Source organism: Pristis pectinata, chromosome 33 (assembly GCF_009764475.1).
Source record: "Pristis pectinata isolate sPriPec2 chromosome 33, sPriPec2.1.pri, whole genome shotgun sequence".
NCBI lineage: Eukaryota > Metazoa > Chordata > Chondrichthyes > Rhinopristiformes > Pristidae > Pristis > Pristis pectinata.
The window spans coordinates 11020609-11045386 of record NC_067437.1 but is presented as its reverse complement, the minus strand read 5'-3'; positions in this window follow the sequence as shown (position 1 = coordinate 11045386).

The following is a 24778-nucleotide window of genomic DNA, read 5'->3' as shown; positions in this document are numbered from 1 at the left end:
CAGACGCTGATGGACAAGGAACTTTACTCTTCAAGTAGAAAGATGCTGCTTTAATTAAACCTCCTAAAATAATTAATTTTTATTATTCATTTTGGTATTTGGGAGTCATGGGTAGAACCAAAATTCAGCAGACATCACTAATTGGCCTTAGGAAAGATGATAGTGAGTCACTGCAGTCTGTGTGGTAAAAGTGTGTCCATAGTGCTCGGGAGGTTTCTTTTGGTGTAGTTACTGGGACCTTTCAAAGGGCAATTAAGAGTTAACTAAGCCTGGAGTCACATATAAATCCAGACAGTGGGAGGGCAGCATGCTATCTGTACTAACGGTCATTACAGAATGAAATGAGCTTTTGCAACAACCCGCCAGTTTCATTAACTCATCTTGTTGCTCTTCTCTTATGGGATCTTCCTGTGCACAAACCAGCTGTCACCTTTGCCCATCATACAGCATCAATCGCACTTTAAAGGCATCAATTTGGTTGTGAGTCACTTCAGGGCATCAAGAGAAAGGTGAAATTGCAAGGCAAAGACTTCCTGTCCTGAGGTGCTGTTGATATTGGGGGCCAGCCCAGTCAATGCCTTTTGATCCAACAGTCTCTGGACATACACCTTCCGAGCTGTGAGGTGACTTCTCCACCTCACTCATAATTACCTGAGGGCTGGGTGCAGAAACACCGAGGTCATATTTAACACTCCAACAGTATTAGACTGGGAGTTGTACCAATCAGGAACAGAATTGGGGAAACCAGCCAATAGCAACACAGACCAGTGTCTAAGCCATGGTTGAAAGGCACATAGTAAAGGTTCAATGAAGGCATTATGTGCCCTGTCTGCTACTTAGAAAGGATTGCATATCCTCCTTGAGACATTTATAGCAGTCTACAACCAATGATGTACTCCTTAAAGTGAGGTCACTCTTGTAGGAAACACAGCAGCTAATTTTGTGCACAGTAAGATCTCACAAAAATCCTGATAACAGACCAAATTATTAACTCTAGTGATGTTGTTTGTGCGGTAAATATTGGCTAGGACCTTGGGGAGAACTCTCCTGCTCCTCTTCCAAAGAGTGGCTGAGGGATCTTTTACCTTCACCATGAGAGTGGTGAAGGCCTTGATTTAAGATCTCTGCTCACAGATGGCACTCCACTGGAAGTGCTCTGATTTGAGATGTATCCACCAATGAGATAATAGCATTTGCCAAACTTTGTCCAATGAAGTGCAAACAAAACATTCTTCAGATTCAAGACAAGGTAGGGTTGAATAGAAAAGATTTACATTTCTTCAGCACCTTTCACCATCCCGGAGTCTCCCAAAGTACATTGGTGAATTGGTTTATTATTGTCACATGTACCAAGGTACAGTGAAAAACTTTGCTTTAAGTGCCATCCATACAGATCATTTCATCACATCAGTACATTGAGGCAGTCCAAGGGAAAAGCAATAACAGAATGCAGAATAAAGTGTTACAGTTAGAGAGAAAGTGCAGTGCAGGCAGACAATAAGGCTCAAGGCAATGACGGGTAGATTGTGAGATTAAGAGTCCATCTTATTGTACAAGGGTTCAGTTCAATAGTCTTATAACAGCAGGACGGAATCTGTCCTTGAGCCTGGTGGTACGTGCTTTCAGGCTTTTGTGTCTTCTGGCCAATGGGAGGGGGGGAGAAGAGAGAATGTCTGGGGTGGAGGTGTCTTTGATTATGTTGGCTGCTTTACCGAGGCAAGGAGAAATGTAGACAGGTACTTTTGAAGAACAGGGAAATCTAGCGGTCATTTTTGTGCAAGCTCCCACAAACAGTAATGTGACAGTTACCAGCTCATCTGCTTTGGGAATGTTGATTGAGGAGTAAATATGGATAAAGATGCTGGAGAAAACAACCTAAAATGCCATTGGATCTTTTATATCCAACCCCAATAGGACAGACAGGGCCTTGGACCGGATGGACTACACCCCAGGGTTCTGAAAGAGGTAGCTGAAGAGGCATTAGTCATGATCTTTCAAGAATCACTAGAGTCAGGAATGGTTCCAGAGGACTGGAAAATCGCAAATGTCACTCCACTCTTTAAGTAGGGAGGGAAGCAAAAGGCAGGAAATTATAGACCAGTTAGCCTGATAGTGGTTGGTAAGATGTTAGAGTCCATTATTAAGGATGAGGTTTCAGGGTACTTGGAAGCTCATGATAAAATAGGCCAAAGTCAGCATAGTTTCCTTAAGGGGAGATCTTGCCTGACAAATCTGTTGGAATTCTTTGAGGAAGTAACAGGCAGGATAGACAGTCAGTGGATGTTGTTACTTGGATTTTCAGAAGGCCTTTGACAAGGTGCTGCACATGAGGCTGCTAAACAAGATAGGAGCCCATGGTATTACAGGAAAGGTACTAGCATGGATAGAAGATTGGCTGACTGGCAGAAGGCAAAGAGTGGGAATAAAGGGGGCCTTTTCTGGTTGGCTGCCGGTGACTAGTGGTGTTCTGTAGGGGTCAGTGTTGGGTCTGCTACTTTTCATGTTAATGATCTGGATGACGGAATTGATGGCTTTGTGGCCAAGTTTGCAGATGATACAAAGATAGGTGGAGTGGCAGGTAGTGTTGAGGAAGCAGGGGGTCTGCAGAAGGATTTGGACAGGTTGGGAGAATGGGCAAAGAAGTGGCAGATGGACTACAGCGTAGGGAAGTGTACGGTCATGCACTTTGGTATAAGGAATAAAGGCACAGACTATTTTCTAAACAGGGAGCGAATTCAGAAATCAGAGGAGCAAAGGGACGGGAGTCCTAGTGCAGGATTCCCTGAAGATTAACTTGCAGGTTGAGTCAGTAGTAAGGAAGGCAAGTGCAATGTTAGCATTCATTTCAAGAGGACTAGAATATAAAAGCAAGGATGTAATACTGAGGATTTATAAGGCGTTGGTCAGACCACATTTGGGGTATTTTGAGCAGTTTTGGGCCCCATATCTAAGGAAGGATGTGCTGGTGTTGGAGAGGGTCGAGAGGAGGTTTACAACAATGATCCTGGGAACGAAAGGGTTAACATATGAGGAATGTTTGATGCTTTGGGCCTGTACTCACTGGAATTTAGAAGCATGACGGGGAAGAATCTCCTTGAAACCAGCAAATATTGAAAGGCCTGGATAGAGTGGACGTGGAGAGGATGTTTCCAGTAGTGGGAGAGTCTAGGACCAGAGGGCACAGCCTCAGAGTAGATGGACGTCCCTTTAGAACAGAGATGAGGAGGAGGGTGGTGAATCTGTGGAATTCATTGCCACAGACGGCTGTGGAGGCCAAGTCATTGGGTATGTTTAAAGCGGAAGTTGATAGGTTCTTGATTAGTGAGGGCATCAAAGGTTATGAGGAAAAGGCAGGAGAATGGGGTTGAGAGGGAAAAATAAATCAGCCACGATCGAATGGTGGAGCAGACTCAAAGGGCCGAGTGGCCTAATTCTGCTCCTGCGTCTTGTAGTCTTACGGTTTGTCCTGTCAACAAAAGCAGGCACCCTTAACAACGTAACACACCCTCAACTGAAGGACAAATGCAGCATTCCCAAGACTGGGGGTGTGGTTGGGAGGTAAAGGAGTCAGGTGGAAGTGATGGGGTGTTAACCCATTATGGTCCACCTGTGACAGTCAGGCAGTGGGGGCTGGTAGTAGTGATGGACTATAGGGCATCTCTTGCACGACCGTTCACGTGGTGTCAACAGGATGGATTTAAGTTAACAGTGTGCAGGGATGAATGTGGTTTTGGTCAGAGGACTGATCAGTCAGCTAACAGCATGTTCATCCCTCCATCAGTCGGGGATGACACTGAGAGGAAAGAATTAGTCTAATATTTCGGTACAATACTTGTGAGAGTTGACTGTTTCTCAGTAACCAGAGATCTGTGTCTAACAGGCAGATGACCCTGCAGTGACAGCAACAATCCTTCAGCGCAAATTCCTGCAACTATCTGCATGAGTGCAGCTTGTGCCAAATGAGCAAATCACTGCCTTCCTTGGCTTCTCAGGCCTTGTTCAATCGCAACTCTGAGGGAACAGGAGGCTGGTGGGTGAAGACAGAAGATCACAGCCATTGATATCAGTTTGAAGGAAAGGCATAATGGTACAACTAATAGTGTTGCTGCCTCATGGCTCCAGCGACCTGGGTTCGATCCCGACCCCTGGTGCCGTCTGCGTGGAGTTTGCATGTTCTTCCTGTGACCATGTGGGGGTACTACAGGTGCTCGGGTTTCCTCCCACATCCCTAAAAAAACAGACTCAATGCATCAGGTTACTTCTGATGAAGAATCTTTGACCTAAAACAATAACCCTATTTCTCCTTCCACAGATGCTGCCTGACCTGCTGAGCTTTTTCCCCAGTATTTTCTTTTTTCTGTTCCTTTCTCCCTCATGTGACCATCCAGTTTCTTGTTAACTAACCTATTCAACTAGTTTCAACTATGCCTTTGGGAGAGAGTTGCCTATTTTTGCCACTTTCTGGATAAAAGAAATCCTCCTGAATTTGCAGTCAGATTTGTTAGTGAAGCCAGCATACAACTTGATGAGAATGCGTGGAGGATAATAAGAATGTGGGGAGAAGAAGAAAATAGGATTAACGTCGAATTAGTGTAATGGATGGTTGATAGTCAGCATGGACAATGGGCTGAAGGGCCGTCTTCTGTGTTGTATCTCTCTATGACTCTAAAACTGCCAAGACTGAAGTGAAATCTCACTCCAGGACAAAGTGGATGGCAAGCTCCAGTATGAAGTGGTTAACACAGTGTTATTAATACATGCCACAGGAGAGCTGGACAAGTATTGACTTAGAGGGAGGATTAAGGGATGGAGACAGGTGGAGATGATTGAAGGGGGCTTGGAACATGATGCTTCCTGAGGTGCAGGGATCAATTCAAGGAAAGTGCTCAGCAGGAATCAGTAATGAACGATAGGTGGATAATCTGGTATTTTGTTAGAGAGATAACTACCAAGAGCCTTGCTTAAAAGGTAGCATGGAGGCAATGGCAGGGAACCTGATACTAGATACACATAGAATAATGCATCATCATTGTATAGGTCAACATCAGTCACCTTCAGTAGCAGGTCACAGTGCATCCCCATTGACTCTGGTAAATGTCTCTTTCTTCCGAGTGAAGATCGTGAGTTCAAGTTGCAATCCAGAGAACATTAGCTGAAGGACTGTTGTTCCTGTTGGAATCTCTGTCAAATGGATTCGACCCTGCAGCCAGAAGAAGATAAGCGATAACCTCCTCAGTGTCCAACGCCCATATTTATGCCTCAGCCAACATAACATTGCCTGTTGCTGCTTGTGGGATCTTACTGTGCACAAACTGCCTGCCTGTGTTTCCCAGAAGTGCACATGAACTTTGGGGTGTGCTGAGGCAGTGAAGGATGCCATAGAAATACAAGTCTCTCTTTCTCCTTCTGCCTTTCATTCACTTCTCCAGTGCGATGTTTCCCACTGAGATTAACCAGATAGCAGCCCTTGGCTGCTGGTGAGAATGGGGAACTCCCTCCCAAAGGGCATTGTTGAGACTAACAGAATAAGTGTATTGAGAGCAAGCTGGATGGTCACATGGGAGAGAAAGGAATGGAAGACAGAATGTGCTGGAAACACTCAGCAGGTCAGGCAGCATCCGTGGAAAAAGAAACAGATGTAATGTTTCAGGGTAAAGACCCTTCATCAGGATCAATCAATTGATTTGCCTCCTGAACACCTCCGAGCTGGCTACAAGTTCAGGGTCAATTCCCTCCCCTCAATGGGACTGGGTCATTGTTCCATCAAAGGATCTTGGCTCCAGCATTTTGAAAGAAAATGGGCAAAGAGTGAGGTGACCTCTCACCCCAGGAGGGACCAAGTATGTGTCAATACGTTGGGCAGGAAGCAGTGAGAAGCAGAGGGAAACTACACAACACTCAAGCTCATGTCACCAGGCAGCGTTGTTGTATAAGCAGTCTCTCGTTACTCATTGAAAATCCTTGAGGAGTGGGCTTTTTGAGCCATCACCACATGCCAAGCCCACAATCCATGCTCACTTAGCCTCCATCCTTCTGGGAATCAACAGTCTATTTCACCATGGGAGGAAAGAAAGGAAGGAAAGCCGGTTTGATTCTGGGCACCACACCTCAAGAGAGGCTGCAGATCAGAGACACCAGAATGTAACTGTGACTAGAGGCAAACCTTTGTATAAATGTTATATTCCCAATGGTTTGGAAGATGGAGGGTGATCTGACCGAGATGTTGGAAGTATATTGAAGGGTAGATACAAAGAGAAATTATCTCTTACATTTGGGGAAGCCCCAAAAAAATAGACGTAGTCCTAAAACCACAGCAGGAAAGTCAGGGAACAGAGGAACAGCTTTGGATGTGGTGCTGGGGGTCAGTTGGACATTTCAAGACATTCCAAAGACGTACAGGTTATGAAGTTGTGGGCATGCTACATTGGCGCCAGGAGTGTGGCGACACTTGTGGGCTGCCCCCAGAACACTCTACGCAAAAAGATACATTTCACTGTGTGTTTCGATGTACATGTGACTAATAAAGATATCTTGTCTTATCAAGTCTCAAATGGGTAGATTTGTTGTCAGTTAGGAATGATACAGAGCTAGGATATGCATGAGGCTGGGACTAGCTTAGGTGGGAATCTTGGTCAGCACGGACCAGTTGGGCCGAAGGGCCTGTTTCCATGCTGTATGACTCTATGACTGACACTTCCAGTGCAAGTTGACGGAGAGCTACACCCTCAGAAGGGCTGCCTTTGGATGTGACATTAACACGAGGCCATGTCTGTCCCCTCAGGTGAACATAAACAAAAACCACTGCTTGCCATCACTTTGACATGTAGGGTTCACATTCAACCATCATCAGTAAAACAGATTATCCAGTCAGCATCACTTGTTGTTTGTACAGAAATGGCTGCCATGTTACATTAAACATTGACTCCACTTGGGGATCCTTCATCGGGTGCAGAGCTCTTTGGGACATCTTGGATTTGTCAAAAGCCAAATGAAATGCCCGTCTTCCTTTCATACAACTGCATCTCTCATTTGTCAGGCAGATATACCTGCCAGGGATATAGGGCAGTATAGGTTCAGTGTAGGCAGTGTAGTGAATTGGCAGGACTGTCATATGATGAGCGATTAGGTCAACTAGGCCTATATTCACTAGAGTTTAGAAGAATAAGAATAAGATTCCCAGAGACAGGATTTATGGGCATTTGGAGAAGCATAGGCTGATTAGGGACAGTCAGCATTGCTTTGTGGGGGGGCAGGTTGTGCCTCACGAGCCTGATTGAATTCTTTGAGGATGTGACAAAGCACATTGATGAAGGTAGAGCAGTGTATGTGGTGTACATGGATTTTATTAAGGCGTTTGATAAGGTTCTTCATTCAGGAAGTCAGGAGGCATGGGATCCAGGGAAACCTGCCTGTGTGGATTCAGAATTGGCTCGCCCATAGAAGACAGAGGGTGGTTGTAGATGGAGCGTATTCTGCCTGGAGGTCGGTGACCAGTGCTGTTCAGCAGGGATCCGTTCTGGGACCCCTGCTCTTTGTAATTTTTATAAGTGACTTGGATGAGGATGTGCAAGGGTAGGTTAGTAAGTTTGCAGATGACATGAAGATTGGTGGTTTTGTGGATAGTGAAGGTTGATGTAGGTTATAACAGGACACTGATAAGATGCAGACCTGGGCTGAGAAATGGCAGATGGAGTTCAATCCAGAAAAGTGTAAAGTGATACACTTTGGAAGATCGAATTTGAAGTCAGAATACAAGGTTAATGGCAGGACTCTTAGCAGTGTCGAGGAACAGAGGAATCTTGAGGTCCACATCCATAGATCGCTCAAGGTTGCCACACAGGTTGATAGGGTTGTTAAGAAGGCGTATGGTGTGTTGGCCTTCATTAGTCGGGGTATTGATTTCAGGAGCCATGAGGTAATGTTGCAGCTCTATAAAACTCTGGTTAGACCACACTTGAAGTATTGTGTTCAGTTCTGGTCGCCTCATTATAGGAAGGTTGTGGAAGCTTTAGAGAGGGCACAGAGGAGATTTACCAAGATGCTGCCTGGATTGGAGAGCATGTCTTATGAGGATAGGTTGAGTGAGCTCGGGCTTTTCTCTTTGGAGCGAAGGAGGATGAGAGGTGACTTGATAAAGGTGCACAAGATGATAAGAGGCATAGATCAAGTGGACAGTCAGAGACTTCATTCCAGGGCGAAAATGACTAACATGAGGGGGCATAATTTTAAGGTGATTGGAGGAAGGGGGATGTCAGGGGTAAGTTTTTTTACACAGAAAGTGGTGGGTGTGTGGAACGCACTGCCAGCAGAGGTTGCGGGGGCAGATACATTAGGGACATTTAAGAGACTCTTAGATAGGCACATGAATGATAGAAAAATGGAGGGCTATATGGGAGGGAAGTGTTAGATAGATCTTAGAGCAGGATAAAATGTTGGCACAACATCGTGGGCTGAAGGGCCTGTACTGTGCTGTAATGTTCTATGTTCTATGAATCTAATTGAAACGTACAAAATTCTGACAGGGATAGACAGAATGAATGCAAGGAGGAGGTGTCCCTGGCTGGAGGTGTCTAGAATGAAGTGGCAGTCTCAGGACATGGGATAAAGTATTTAGGACTGGGGTAAGGAAAAATTTCTATACGCAGAGGATGATAAACTTGTGGAATTCTCTCCCACAGAAGGTGGTAGGAACCATGTCACTGAAGATAGTTAAGGAGAAAGATAGATTTCTCGATGCAAAAGGAATCAAGGGACTTAGGAAGAGAGCGGAAGTATGTTATTGAGATCGAGGATCAGCCATAATCATGCCAGAACAGGCTCGAAGGGTTGACTGTCCCTCTCCTGCTCCTATTTTCTGTGTTAAATCTACCCCCAGCTCCAGAGTCACAGAGTATCGAGAACAAGAGACTGCAGATGCTGGAATCTGGAGCAACACACAAATAGCTGGAGGAACTCAGCAGGTCAGGCAGCATCTATGGAGGAAAATGGACAGTTGCCATTTCAGGTCGAGACCCTTCACCAGTCCAGATGAAGGGTCTTGACCTGAAACATCAACTGTCCATTTCCATCCATAGATGCTGCCTGACCTGGTGAGTTCCTCCAGCTTTTTGTGTGAAAACTAAGCTGTAATTCTGTGCAGCGCCAGTTAGTGAGGGCTGTACGCTGTATGCTGACACGTCAAAATAACAGAAGTCGATATCTTTGAATAAATGCGACAAATGTCTTCTTCTCGCTAGAGGTTCTGGAATCAGCACCTTTAAATTGAAGTGATGTGAGGGATGGGTCAGAGGGCTCACAATGAATAACAGTTAGGATAAGTTTGACACACAAACAATTTTTTGCAAAATCTAACTGGGTAAATAAAACCAACGCTTCAGCACAATTCCCCCAGCAAAACATCTTTCTGTTCTCTGATAATGTGGGTTTTCATTTTAATGACAGATTCTTTAACAAGAATAAATTAGCTGTTGTTTTTCACTTCTCTTCAGAAGATAAATCATATCTTTCCAGTCACTACCGCTTGTGCCGAGGGATCCGATCACAGCTCAGTGACATCGCCTGACCACTTTGATGGGTCACCGTTCACCAGCTCAGAAACAGGTTACTGACACCAGATCTCCTTCCTTCCTCTCCCTAGGCCCCCTTGTTCTTGTATGAAACCACTATTGTCTGTAGAACTCAGATCAGGAGGAGTTTCATGTTTGATCCTAAGATCTTTGCTGAGATTATTTGGATTTTGGTAGCAACGATATCAACTTGCATTTAAATAGAGCCTTCAACCTAAATGTTCCTCAGTGCATTTTTCAGACAAAGGGGCCACAGAAAGAGATTCCAGGCAACTGATCAAAGGAGTAGATTTAAATGAGTATCTTAAAGGGAGAGGAGGTGTAGAGAGGGAATTCCAGATCGTAGGGCCCAGGCAGCATAAGGTGCCGATGGTTTAGCTATGAGAGGCACAATGGTACAGTTGGTAGAGCTGCTGCCTCATCGCTCCAGCGATGGATTCAATGCTGACTTCTGGTGCTATCTGTGTGGAGTTTGCACGTTCCTCCTGTGGCCACATGGTTTCCTCCAGGTGCTCCAGTTTCCTCCCACATCCCAAAGTTAGGTCGGTTAATTGACTGCTGTAAACTGCCCCTAGATGTGTAGGTGAGTGGGAGTTGGGAATTTGGGCTAAGTTGATGGAAATGTGGGAGAATAAAAAAATAACACATGTATAAATGCATACTTGATGGTTAGCACGATCTCAGTGGACTTCATGACTCTAAGAGGACTATCAAGGAGCCGGAACTGGAGGCGTGCAAGATTGTAGGAGATTGCAGAGAAGGGAGCATGGAGAAATTTGCAAACGAGGATGGGGTTTTGGAATTGTGACATTGCTAAACTGGAGCCAGTGTAGTTTGGTGTGGGTGAGTTAGGGCACAGGAAGTAGAACCGGTTGAGTTCAGGTTTAAGCAGTGCACTGGAATAGACAAGCCAAGAGGTAATGAAGGCACATCTGCAAAGGAAGACTTGCATCGTATAAAGCCTTGTATAGGATGTTATCAACCCTCTCAGGTACATGAAAGTTGTCCATGTCCAATCATCAAAGACAAGCAAGGGATTATTCCTTGTGTCCATGGAGCAATTGGGCTGAATGCCTATTTCCATCCTGTACATTCCAAGACAGAGAATGAACTAGGTGGACCAAGGCCCTTCTCCGGCAACTATCCCTGTTATCATTGCCTGTCGCCAGTCAATCACTCCAGGGGCTTGACATAAACCTGTGCTTCTTTGTCATATTCTACATTCAAGTGGATGACTTAGTGTTGTTGTGATTATGTTACTGTATCATTAAACCAGAACCCTGGAGTAATTTAAAAAAAGGAAAAGAAGTTGCTTGCTCTGTTATCACTAGGATTATGACTGATTTGACCTTGGCCTCAGCAGCACTTTCCTGGTTGTTTCCCATAACTCTGTAGATCAAAAATCTCTCTGTCTCACCCTTGACTAGATTCAGTGACTCTTCCTCCGCAGTGCTCTTGGGTAGAGAATTCCAAAGGCTCAAGATCCTGTGAAAGAAGAAATTCCTCACGTACATTTTGAACGGGAGACCCCTCATCACAAACTTTGCCCCCTTGTTCTTGATTGGATAAGGAGGGGAGCATCCTCTCAGCATCTAATAATCCAGAGGGACATGGGTTTACAACAGCAGTCTGAGAATCTGAAAACTGTGGTCATTAGAAGTGACTTAGATTTTGCCAGATTGTCATAAAAACTTATTTGGTTTAAGAAGAGGAAGATTTTCTGGTCTGAGCTGATTCCATTCCCAGGTTAATGTAAGTAATTGTTCAATGTCCACTGAAGAGTAATGTTGTTGAACCAAACTGCTATCAGAGCCACATCTCAGTCTTCAGTGCTCTCTCACCTCCAAATAAAAAGGCTGTGGGTGCACTCCACCCCTGAAACTTAGCACGAAAATATACCCTGGGCCTTCAGTGCAGGACAAAGGTGGTGCTGCACAGTCTGGCGAACAGTCTTTCTGACAAGATGTTAAACTGAGGTCCCATCTGCCCACCCAGGTGGACATAAAAGATACCATGGCTGCTGCCTTGAAGAAGAGCTGGAGTTATCACTGGTCACCTGGTCATTATTGATCAGTCAATCAATGTTAATGAAAATGACTTATTATTACTACTGTTTGTGGGAGCTTGCTGTGCACAAATTTTCATCAGGTGTCACGTAGCAAGTAGACTTCAAGAATATTTCATTGGCTCTAGGTGCTTTGGAACTTCCTCAAAGGGAGGTGAATGACACTATAGAAATGTACAGTCGTTATACTCAGTGGCAATTAAGGATGGCCAGTAAATGCTAGCCTTGCCATCAACTCCATTCCCAAACATGTGAAGCACACACCAGTGCAATCTGGCTCCTTTTCATAAAGCTTCAGGGGCAATCAAAAGTAAATCTTGCATTTCTATAGCACCTTTTACCTTTTTGACCTATTGGTTGAGGGATAAATATTAGCCCTAGCACAGTGGAGATAACTCCCCTGTTCATAGAGTCAGAGTCATACAGCACGGAAACAGGGTCTTCGGCCCAACTGGTCCATGCCGACCAAGATGCCCATCCAAGTTAGTCCCATCTGCCAGGACTTGGCCCACAATCTTCTAAATCTTTCCTATCCATGTACCTGTCCAACTGTCTTTTAAAAGTTATTATTGTACCCAATTCAACCCCATACATACCACCTTTTGTGTAAGAAGGTTGCCCCTCAAGTTCCTATTAAATCTCTCCCCCTCACCTTGTGGGCATGCTATGTTGGTGCTGCAAGCGTGGCGACACTTGCGGGCTGCCCCCAGAACACTCTACGCAAAAGCTTCATTTCACTGTGTGTTTCGATGTACATGTGACGAATAAAGAAATCTTATCTTACCTCATCTCTAGTTCTTGATTCCCAAACTCTGGGAAAAAGACTGAGTACATTCACCCTATCTATACCCCTCAAGATTTTATACACCTCTATAAGATCATCTACACTTACTATAAGTCTCCTACACTCCAAGGAATTTCATCTTTGAAATAGGGTATTGGGACCTTTTATGTCCACCTTAGAGTGCCTTGGTTTCACACCTAGCCCTGAAGCTGGTACTTCTGACAGTTCAACGTTTGCTTGGGACTGCACTGGAGCATCAGCCTGGACTTTAGTGGTCTGGCACAAGTCTCGAACCCATGACATCTGGCTCAGAGGTGAGAGAGCGGGCATAGCTGACGCAGAAGGAAAGAAAGCAAGAGACCATGTTCCCTTAAACAACTAAAGCCGAGAAACTATTCAGCTGCATAATCAAAGATACTAATCCCACAGGGAGAAGCAACCCTGGACCACAGCTCAAAGATTCCGATCTATCCCAATTAGAAGCTGTCTCTCAAAAAGCCTGCAGCCTGACAAGGTTGCTGACACAGGGAGAAAGGGATCATTCATATTCTCTGCAGCACACTCCGTCTCTCACACTCGCTTATGCTCTTTGTTTCAATTAGTGGTCAGAAGACGTCTAGCGGAACAGAAGGCTGGCCACTGTTGGTTACTCCACAACAACCAAATGCATGAACAATGTGCCCCTGTGGACTAATTCTTGGTCAGAGGGAAACCACAGTGAATGCAAGAGCTTTGCATGGGTATAAACAATCTTTGGTCGAGATCATCTTTATGGAGAATGGAATGCCAAAGCTTCTTCTTTCTAAAAAGGAAATTACTGCACCCCAATGTGAAGCTTGTGGGCATGTAAGCTAGAGAGTCTTACAAGAAGCTTGGAGATACTACAGCCTACAGCCACGCTGGAGAGTCAGTAGCCAGTAAAATTTTCCAGGAAGACTGGAAGAATTTCTACTTTTAACCCTTTCAATGCTTGTTTTTTCTTGAAAGACTTGACAGTTTATTGGTAGCCTAACACTCTGTGGCACAGAGTGAGAAGTGGAGACATGTACCCACGGCAACCTTCCCTGTGTTTGTCTGCCACAGGTGGAAAGGTTGTCAGTTCGAGGTGAACTCTGGAGACTGACACTGCGACCAAGAGCACTGCGTTATTGGGAGGGGGCGGTCCTCAGGGAGCGCCACACTGTCAGAGGGACAGTACTGAGGCAGTGCCGCACTGTCGGAGGGACAGTACTGAGGGAGCGCCGCACTGTCGGAGGGGCAGTACTGAGGGAGTGCCGCACTGTCGGAGGGACAGTACTGAGGGAGTGTCACACTGTCAGAGGGGCAGTACTGAGGCAGTGCAGCACTGTCAGAGGGGCAGTACTGAGGCAGTGCAGCACTGTCAGAGGGAGAGTACTGAAGAAGCATTGCATTGTCTGAGGGGGCAATACTGTGGGTGCTGTACTATCAAAGGGGCAGTACTAACAGAATTCTGTACTATCAGAGGGCCAGTGCTGAGGGTGTGTTGCACTGTTGGCAGGGGCAGTACTGAAGGTGTGCTGTACTGTCAGAGGGGCACTATAGAGAGAATGCCACACTGTTAGATGGACAGTACTGGGAGAGAGCTGTACCATCAGAGTGATAGTATTGAGCAACAGCAGTACTGTTGAAGATACCTGCCTTTCAGATGAATGTTAATCCAACCCCCCATCTGTTCTCTCAGGTGAATGTAAGGATTCCCTTGTCATTACTTTGAAGATGAGGAGGGAACCTATGTCCTACAGCCAACATTTATCCCTCAATCAACATCCTGAAACAGATGGTCTGGTCATTGTTGTTTGTAGGACTTTGCCACATACAATTTGGCTGCAGCATTTCCTACATTACAATAAAAATTCTTTATTGTTGCTAAACCACCACAGGCGGCCCTGGGGTATTATATAAATCCCCACCTCTTTAACCAAGCTTTTGGTTGTCATTTTCAATGGCTCTATGTCAAATTTGACCGACTTGCTCCTTTGGGAAGTTTTGAAGGGATAAAGTTTTCCGTCTCTATCTTTAGATAATCTGATCTATGACCATCGCAGTAACTCAAAACATGCCGCTGCAGTATTTACAGCAAGGGAGCAGGTGAGTGTGGGAGTGGGAAGGAATGGGTTTGGGGAGAGGTTGCAGTGTAGACTGGAAAATACCAGGTGCAAAGAGCTGAATGTAATGCTTGTACTTTATTCATAATTTTTCATACATGGCAGGAAATCACTGAGGGTTGGGGCAAGAGGGGGTTCAGGCTTAAATGAAGGATGGAAAATTTGGATATTTGGGTGGCAGGATAATGTGACAAAGGAAAGGTAGAACAGAGACCAGAGATTTGCTCCTCTTAGCCCACATTCTGCTATAGTCAGATGTTCCTGAGTCCCCTTCACTACTGAACCCTGGGAATTTGGAATCAAGCCTTCAACCACATTGTGGGGGCCCAGTTTAAATATCATGACCAAGTGCCTACCCTTCTAAGAGGCACTGCATCCCAAAAACAACTTGTGTTTATGCAGGTCATTTAACATAGTAAATTTCCCAATGCCCTTCACAGAAGCATTACCAAGTGAACACAGACCCGCTTACGATAACAGTGCAGATAGCCAAAGGTTTAGTCAAAGAGGTAGGTTTTGAAGGACTTTTTAAGAAGGAGTTGTGGAGAGGTTCAAGCTGGAGGAATTCGACAGCTAAGGGCCCATGGCCAGCAGTGGTGGAAAGATTAACTTTGGGATGAGTTGGGGGAGTGCATAGCTCTCAAAGGACTGGAGGAGGTTGCAGGGAAAGAGAGAGCGAGACCATGAAGGGATGATTGAGACCCAGGGGTGATGGGTGAATGGGAGGGTGTGAATTAGGTCACATGGCAGCAGAATTGTGGACAAGCTCGAGGTTATTGAGGATTGGAAAAGGGAGTCGATGGAACAGTCAACCCTGGAGGAAACAAAGTTGTGGGTGAAGGCTTCAGTAGGAGATGAGCTGAGGTTGGGGTGTGGTGTGGCAAAGTCAGGGAGGTGGAAAAGGGAGGAGTAAATATGTGGCCTAGAGCTCATCTCAGGGCCAAATTTGACTCAAGGTTGTCAAGTGTCTGGTTCAATTTTAGATAGTTGCTAGGGAGTGGGATGGAATAGATGGCAACATACTGCAGTAACAATGCCATCTGACGTGTTGTTACTGGATCCAGGAGACACTCCCCAATTTTTATTTCCTCTGCTGCCAATTTACTCCCACCCATCATGACTGGAAGGATAATATCAACATGCCTCAGGACTGAAGGAGTCCGTATTCCACATCCCTTCCCTCCCCTCTTTACAGCCCCAGCCAACCTGTTGCTACCTTATGATGTGCTTTGCCTTCTCTTTAATTGTGTGCTTCATATCAACATCATAAGATCATATGCCCTTGTTTATATCGAGTTTTCCTGTGTAATTTGGAAACATAATAATAACTTTTTGCCATTGAGGGTATTATAACTCTCCTATCCTTAAACTCAGTGGTGTTGAATACTGCAGGATTTTGCCCTTTATATAACTTTCCTGGTAGCTTGCTTGTGTGATATGTACTCAATACATCTCCAGTCAATGCGCAAGGGAAATTTAAGACCAATGTGTTAAGGTGAAGTGAGACAGAGGAAAGGAGATAACTGGACTGGAGCCATTTTGAAGCCACACCATCTGTTCTAATGTTATACTTCTATATAAATTCTCGTGTTCATACTTATAATGGAAACTGCCTGTGTTAATCTGTGTCACTGTAATTATATGAAGAGTAGGGGAGTAGCGACGCCTCCACTGGCATTAAGCTGTAATTACAGTGTGATCGATTTACACTGTATATTTTCATGTTACGTTTTCTTACGACATAGAAACAGGCCATTCAGCCCATCAAACCTATGCCGGCTCTCAGAGAAACTCGATCAATCTCATTCATTTCTTTATCACCTATTCCCTCTCACATGTCGATCAAATCCCCTGCTTCTCCTGCCACACCCACACACTTGGAATAATTTAAATAAGCAAATTAACCTAACAAACAGCATGTTTTTGGATAGTGGGAGGAGAGCTGGAGGAAGACCACATTGTCACAGGGAGAAAATGCAAAAGGACAGCGCTGGAGGCCTGGATCAAACTTGAGGTGCTGGAGTTATAAAGCAGCAGCACCATCTACTGCGCCACTGTCCTGCCTCATATCTCCACTTTAATGTGGAGATGGAAATTTATAATGGAGAAAAGCGGCAGGAAGGGAAACAAATATAAGCTGGACATATTATTTCGACAGTTGTAGAATAAGAGAGCGTTGGCGTTATAGAAGGTTCGGCTGACTATATGGACCATGTATGGATCACTATTATATGCATCATAAGGTTTTTTCAGTTCTGACAGTTGCCAAGTTATTTATTGGCTTATATACATCCAGTTGTTGATGGCTGTGGATGAACGAAACTAAAATGGTTCACTGGCATCGAAGCCTGGGGTTGAGTCACAGTACAATAATCACTTTCCACCACTCCCAGTGAAAACAATGTGAATGGAAAGCTAGACTGGGCTGAAGCAACGCCAAGGGCAGTGAGAGGCTTTCATTGTGGCCCCACAATATTCTTTGAGGGACTTACGAGGTAAATGCCGAGAGACTGCATTCTCCCTTGACGGAAGGTTCTTGAACCGTGGTCCCAGATAAGGGATTGGCCACTGCACACAAGAGAAACAAAAATCTTTGGAATCCAAACCAGAGGCTGTGGATAATCAACACTGAGTGCATTTGGAACTGAGATGGATAAATTTGTGGACTTTAAGTAAATTAAGGCACATGGGGATTGGATAGGGAAGTAGACTCTTGGTGAAGGGTCACAATGACCTTATTAAATAGTGGAGTAGACTCAAGGGGTTTAATGGCTACTCCTGTGTTGATTTATTTTGTTCAAGCTCTCACAGGAGGAAACAATAAGGGAAATATTATCTACGTCTAATTAAGCAGCTGCTATACTGAACATATTAGATGCAGAATCTGCCCTTTGTGAGTGTGAGCTATCCTCTCCAGTCTGGCAGTAACATTGCAAACTTGTTTTTCCACAGGGAGCATCACCTAGTGAATACTGATCCTGGCAAACCTACTGCAGTTCCTGATCCATTAACTCTCTGTCAGGAATGAAAATCAAGGAAATCACCCCTTTTGTGCCAAGGAATGCAGGTGAAACTACTTAGAACTTCTTTCAAAAATATATTTTGTACTTCATAGTGACTGTGAAGGAGGCCATTTGGCCCATCAAGTCTATGCCAGGTCTCAGAGCAATCCCATCTTTTCAAATCCCCAACTAATTCTCCCTCATATGCTTGTCAACACTCCCCTGATTCTCCTAGCCCCCCACTAGGGATAATTTACAGTGGATAATTATTCTACCAACCAGCACATCTTTGGGACATGGGAGGAAACCAGAGCACCCAGGGAAACCCACATTGTCACAGGAAGAACATGCAAACTGCGCACAAACAGAATCAGCGGTCAGGATCGAACCGGGATTGCTGGATCTGTGAGACAGCTGCATTACCTGAAGTGCCACCGTGTTACCCATTGGGTTTTGCACACCAATGGCGAGGCCAGCATTTAATGCCTACCCCTTGGTGACCTTGAGAAGGTGGGAGTAAGCCAAGTAGCAGTGGGAATGAATGGGTTGCTGATTAGGTGGATCAGATGTTGCTACAAATCCACAGAGAACAGGATAACAAGGTCACATACCCCATTGACCTTCATCACCCAGGCTTACACATGAAAACAAGGTAGCCATACTGTGAGCTTCTGGAGGTCAGTTAGACAATAATAAAACAAATGGATGTATCTTTATCCTGTGATAGCAATGTTGAACCAAATCCCAGCCCTAACACTAAACACAAACCACTGTCCCTAAATGCTAAATCTAATTTTAAAATTAAACCCGATCTAATAATGCTAACCACTGACTATAAAACTAAAGACTAACCAGTTACCCTAAATTTAATCCTAAACATTAATACCAATCTAACTACTAATCCTAACAACTAATTCTAAAATTAACCCTAATACTAAACAACGATCCTAACATTAAGCAACACACACAAAAGGCTGGAGGAACTCAGCAGGTCAGGCAGCATCTATGGAAGGAAATACACAGTTGACGTTTTGGATCGAGACCCTTCATCAGGACTGTGTGATTCTAACATTAAACCTGACCACCAAATCTAATAACGAATTCTAACACTCACCATGTAGCCAAAATCTCAAACTACCAATCATTAATTAACCTAAATACTAAACCAACTTTAATCATCCCTCAAATCCAAACTCTAAACCTAAACGCGAAAGCGAAACCCTGATCCTAATCATTAACCCCAACATTATAAACATTAATGGGCCACTGACTGGATGGCTCAGTGAATGAATGTACTGTGTAGTGTTGCAATGATCTGTGAAGCCCTGAAATACCCTGGTAACATCAATTGTCCTGTATTGAGTTAAGCAAAATTGAACAAGGGTGAAGGTACAGGCTCCTAAACTAAGGCTGTTTGCTATTGTTCATTGCTATCCAATAACATCTGCAAAACGCATATTTAAGAAGGACCTGTTCATGTGTTAATCAGCCTGGCCATGAAGCATGACCATAAAGACTGATAGCAGCCTATATGCACCCTACATTATTCACCATCTGCACCAGCAGTGCTAATGGGACACTACACTGTCCAAAGGGCAGTGCTAATAGCATATTGCTCAATCAGAGAGGCAGTACTAATGGAACGCAGCACTGTTGGAGGGGCAGTACTGATGAAATGTGGCACTGTTGGAGGGGCAGTATTGATGGAACACGGCACTGTTGGAGGGGGAGCACTGATGGAACGCAGCACTGTTGGAGGAGCAGTGGTGATGGAACGCAGCACTGTTGGAGGGGCAGTGTTGATGGAACGCAGCACTGTTGGAGGGGCAGTGTTGATGGAACGCAGCACTGTTGGAGGGGCAGTGTTGATGGAACGCGGCACTGTTGGAGGGGCAGTGTTGATGGAACGCGGCACTGTTGGAGGGGCAGTGTTGATGGAACGCGGCACTGTTGGAGGAGCAGTGTTGATGGAACGCGGCACTGTTGGAGGGGCAGAGTATTGATGGAACGCAGCACTGTTGGAGAGGCAGTGTTGATGGAACGCGGCACTGTTGGAGGGACAGTGTTGATGGAACGCGGCACTGTTGGAGGAGCAGTGTTGATGGAACGCGGCACTGTTGGAGGAGCAGTGTTGATGGAACGCGGCACTGTTGGAGGGGCAGTACTGATGGAACGCGGCACTGTTGGAGGAGCAGTGTTGATGGAACGCGGCACTGTTGGAGGGGCAGAGTATTGATGGAACGCGGCACTGTTGGAGGGGCAGTGTTGATGGAATGCAGCGCTGTTGGAGGGGCAGTACTGATGGAACGCAGCGCTGTTGGAGGAGCAGTGTTGATGGAATGCGGCACTGTTGGAGGGGCAGAGTATTGATGGAACGCGGCACTGTTGGAGGGGCAGTACTGATGGAACGCAGCACTGTCAAAGTGACAGTACTGATGGAATGCAACACTCTCAGAAGGGCAGTTCTGATTGACTACAGCACTGTTGGTTGGTTCTGATGGAATGGAGCACTGTCTGAGGGACAGTACCTATGGAAGAGCTGTCTTCCGTCCTGTCTTCCAGCAGGACTGAGGTATCATTGCATGTTGGAGGGGCAGTACCAATGGAACATAGCTCTGTCAGAGGGGCAGTAATGAAGAAACACTGCACTGTCAGAAAGAGAGTTCTGATGGAACGGTGCATTGTTGGAAGGACAGGACTGAGGGAGTGCTGCAGTGTCAGATGGGTGGTATTGGAGGGAGTGCCTGCGAGGAGTGGCCATGAAAACTGATAGCAGGGACCCTTTTCAAATTGGGTATGTTGTAGTGATCAAAGAAGACAGAACTGTGAGCTCATTAGTTCTGGGAAAGGGGAATTAATTTGTTTTTTTGGCACTAGTTATAATTCTTGGGAGTGAACATTTGCTTTAAATCCTGGTGATAGCCATGAAGATGTTCTGCTCTTGACAGGCATTGCATCTCTGACAGAGGATATACCACCATGTCCTTGGAATAGACATTAATTTACAAGGTGCACTTGAGTGCCAGGACACATTGACAGAATCATACGTACTACACTCCAGAGGATTCAAGATAGATCTTTTTTATTTCCTCTTGAAACTCACTGACTGAAAATGCTCTAATTTGAGATCAGAGGTTTGTGAAGTTCTGGTGATATGCAGATTGAGGACAGCTCCAGGAAACAGAGGCAAGGGAGGGCTGGGTGTAAGTCTGTGCCTTTCTAATCTGCTGGTTGGTGCAGGAAAGGGGGAAAATAAAACTTGCACTTTTATAGCACCTATTTTGTGATGTAGAAAAAGCAGCAACCAATTTGCACACAGCAATCTTCCACGAAAGGAATTATGGTCATGAACAAGTAACCTGCTTTTGCAGTGCTGGCTCAAAAATAGTCACACAAGGGTGCAATCCTCTGGGTTTTTTTGGAATGGTGCTTCCAAAACACAACGCAGACGTCGATCAGAACTGTGCCTCTCACAATACTGCTGCTCCAACAGTGCAGCATTCGTTTGGAAGTGCCCCTCCAACAGCACAGAACTCCTTCAGTACTGCCTCTGAGAGTGCAGTCCACTTTCAGTGCCATCCCTCCCACGATGAAGCGTTCCTTTGATACCAGCACTCCCACAGCACAGCGTTCCCTCACTACCAGCCTTCCCACGGTACAGCATTCCCTCAGCACCAGCCCTCCCACAGCACAGCGTTCCCTCAGTACCAGCCCTCCCACTGTACAGCATTCCTTCAGAACATTCCCCGAGAATGCAGTCCACACTCAGCAGACCCTCCAGTAATGCAGCACTTCCTTCGTGTTTCTCCACCTGCACTGCAGTTCTCCTTTAGTTTTGGCCCACCAAGAGTACACTCTTTCCCCAGCATTTCCCACCCTGCACTCTCAGAATTGGCCCTCAGTCAATGCAGCATACCCTCAACATGTCTTCCCACTCCCTCAGAATAGCTCTGGGATTGTTGTCTGTTTTCACATTGCTGGAGTGAGGCCTCGAACCCACAGACAATGGAGACAAAAGCATTGGGCCTGAGCCGTAGCCAAAACCAGGGTGGGTTGCCAAACTGGGCTTAGCGCCAAGAAAATCACAGTTTTCATCCCTAAATATCTGCACATTCTCCAGGTCAACAACTTTTCAGGACTACATCAAATGAGGCTTGTTAGGTAGGGCAACTCAGAAGAGTAAATGTTGTTCAAGCACATTTCAGCTGCCATCTAATTGATCACAGCAGAGGTGCTGGAGGCTGGAATTTCACTCCCCTTTCCTGTCAATCTCAATCTTACTTTCTCTCCGCTTCATCCTCGGATTCAATCTCTTGTCTCTGTTTCTATCTTTTCAATTCGGTCTGCCCTTTTCTCTGTTGATCTCAGTTGTGGAGCTGCAGATACTCACGGCACAGAAGAAGGCCATTCAGAGAGTCTCTGATTAATCCCACTTCCTTGCTCTTTCCTCAGAACCCTGCACTATATATGGCCCACACCCCTCGGAAAGTTCCTGTTGAATCTGCTTTATCCACCCCTTCAGGCAGAGTATTCCAGGTTCCAATTCTCTACATTAGAAAACATAGAAGAAACATAGAAAACATAGAAAAACCTACAGCATAATTCAGGCCCTTCGGCCCACAAAGCTGTGCTGAACATGTCCCTACCCTAGAAATTACTAGGCTTACCCATAGCTTACCCATTTTTCTCAGCTCCATGTACCTATCCAACAGTCTCTTAAAAGACCCTATCGTATCTGCCTCCACCACCGTTGCCGGCAGCCCATTCCATGCACTCACCACTCTCTGAGTAAAAAACTTATCCCTGACATCTCCTCTGTACCTACTCCCCAGCACCTTAAACCTATGTCCTCTTGTGGCCACCATTTCAGCCCTGGGGAAAAGCCTCTGACTATCCACACGATCAATGCCTCTCATCATCTTATATACCTTTATCAGGTCCCCCCTCATCCTTCGTCACTTCAAGGAGAAAAGGCCGAGTTCCCTCAACCTGTTTTCATAAGGCATGCTCCGCAATCCAGGCAGCATCCTTGTAGATCTCCTCTGCACCCTTTCTATGGCTTCTACATCCTTCCTGTAGTGAGGCGACCAGAACTGAGCACAGTACTCAGTGGGGTCTGACCAGGGTCCTATATAGCCGCAACAATACTTCTCTGCTCCTAAATTCAATTCCCTGATTGATGAAGGACAATACACCATACGCCTTCTTAACCACAGAGTCAACCTGTGCAGCTGCTTTGAGCGTCCTATGGACTCGGACCCCAAGATCCCTCTGACCCTCCACACTGCCAAGAGTCCTACCATTAATACTATATTCTGCCATCATAGTTGACCTACCAAAATGAACCCCTTCACACTTATCTGGGTTGAACTGGATCTGCCACTTCTCAGCCCAACTTTGCATCCTATCTATGTTCTACTGTAACCTCTGACAGCCCTCTATACTATCCACAACACCTCCAACCTTTGTGTCATCCGCAAACTTACTAACCCATCCCTCCACTTCCTCATCCAGGTCATTTATAAAAATCACAAAGAGTAAGGGTCCCAGAACAGATCCCTGAGGTACACCACTGGTCACTGACTTCCATGCAGAATACGACCCTTCAACAACCACTCTTTGCCTTCTGTGGGCCAGCCAGTTCTGGATCCACATTAAAATGTCCCCTTGGATCCCATGCCTCCTTACTTTCTCAATAAGCCTTGCATGGGGCACCTTATCAAATGCCTTGCTGAAATCCATATAAACTACATCTACTGCTCTCCCTTCATCTTCTGCTCTATGCCTTTTCCAATCCTCTTAAATACATGTCCCTCTGGTTCCTGACCTTCCTGCCACTGGCAACAGTTGCCGTTTACTTGTTCAGTCAACACGCTTCTTTAGTTTGAGCATCTTGGACAAATGTTACCCTGTCTCTTTCTATTGGCTACAAGATTCCTGTATAAGTGACTTGGGACTGCTTCACTCAATCACTTACAGAGTCTAAAGCAGCCAGTGACTGATGAGGTGAGGCAGCAATGTCCAATTAAAAATGTAGAATTGAATCCATGCTTGAGAGTTTGGGCTAACATGAAACCGGACCAGGGCAAACTAGAATTATTAATTGCGAATCACCAATTATCAGTCATCATCAATAACAACAACTGAGGCTGAACAGTGCTGGATTCCAGAGGTGAGGGGAGAATTGCTATTCTTTCCATCAACTGTGGCATCAAGAAGCTCTGGTAAAACTGAAGTCAATGGGCATCAAGAGGAAATTGCTCTTAAGGTTGGTGTCACACGTTGTACAAAGGAAGATGGTTGAGGTTATTCAAGGTCATTTTTTCTAGCCCCAGGACATCACTGCAGGAGTTCCTCAGGGTTGTGTCCTAGGCCCAACCACCTTTAACCATGCTTCATCAGTGACCTCCCTGTCATCATAAGGTCAGAAATGGGGGTGTTTGTTGATGGTGGAGATATGTTCGATTCCATTTGCAATTCTTCAGCAAAAGAAACAGTCCACACTGCGTTCAAAACCTTGACAACATTCAGACATGGGCTGATTCTTGCCACGAACATCCCAGATGATTATATCTCTAACAAGAGAGAGCCTAACTACCTATCCTTCACACTCAATGGGATTATAATCACTCAGAGCACTACTGTCAACATCCTGGGGGTCACCATTGACCAGAAACTCAATCAAATCAGTCATATACCGTGGCTGTAAGAACAGGTCAGGGGCTGGGTATCCTGTGCTAAGTGACTCCCCGCTTGAAACTCCAAAGCCTCACAACCACCTGTGATGTGCAAATCGGGAGTGTGATGGAATACTCTCCAATGCCTGGATGAGTGCAATTCCAGCAACATTCAAGAAGCTCAATATCATCAAGAACAAAGCAGCCCACTTGATTGGCACCTCATTCACCATGATAAACGTTCATTCCCTCCACCACTGGCTACAATGGCTGTCATGTGACCACCCACAAAATGTACTTCCCTGGGCTACTCTGACAGCATCTTCCAAACATGACCTTTACCATCAAGGACAAGAATAGCAAGTGCATGGGAATGCCACCATCTGCAGGTTCCTCACCAAGTCACACACCATCCTGACTTGGAAATAGATTGTTGGTGCTTCATCATTGCTGAGTCTAAGTCCTGAAACTCCCTACCCAACAACACTGTGGGAGAGAGTTCCTTTACTACATGACTATAGTGGTTCAAGAAGGCAATCTCACCAGCACCTTCACAAA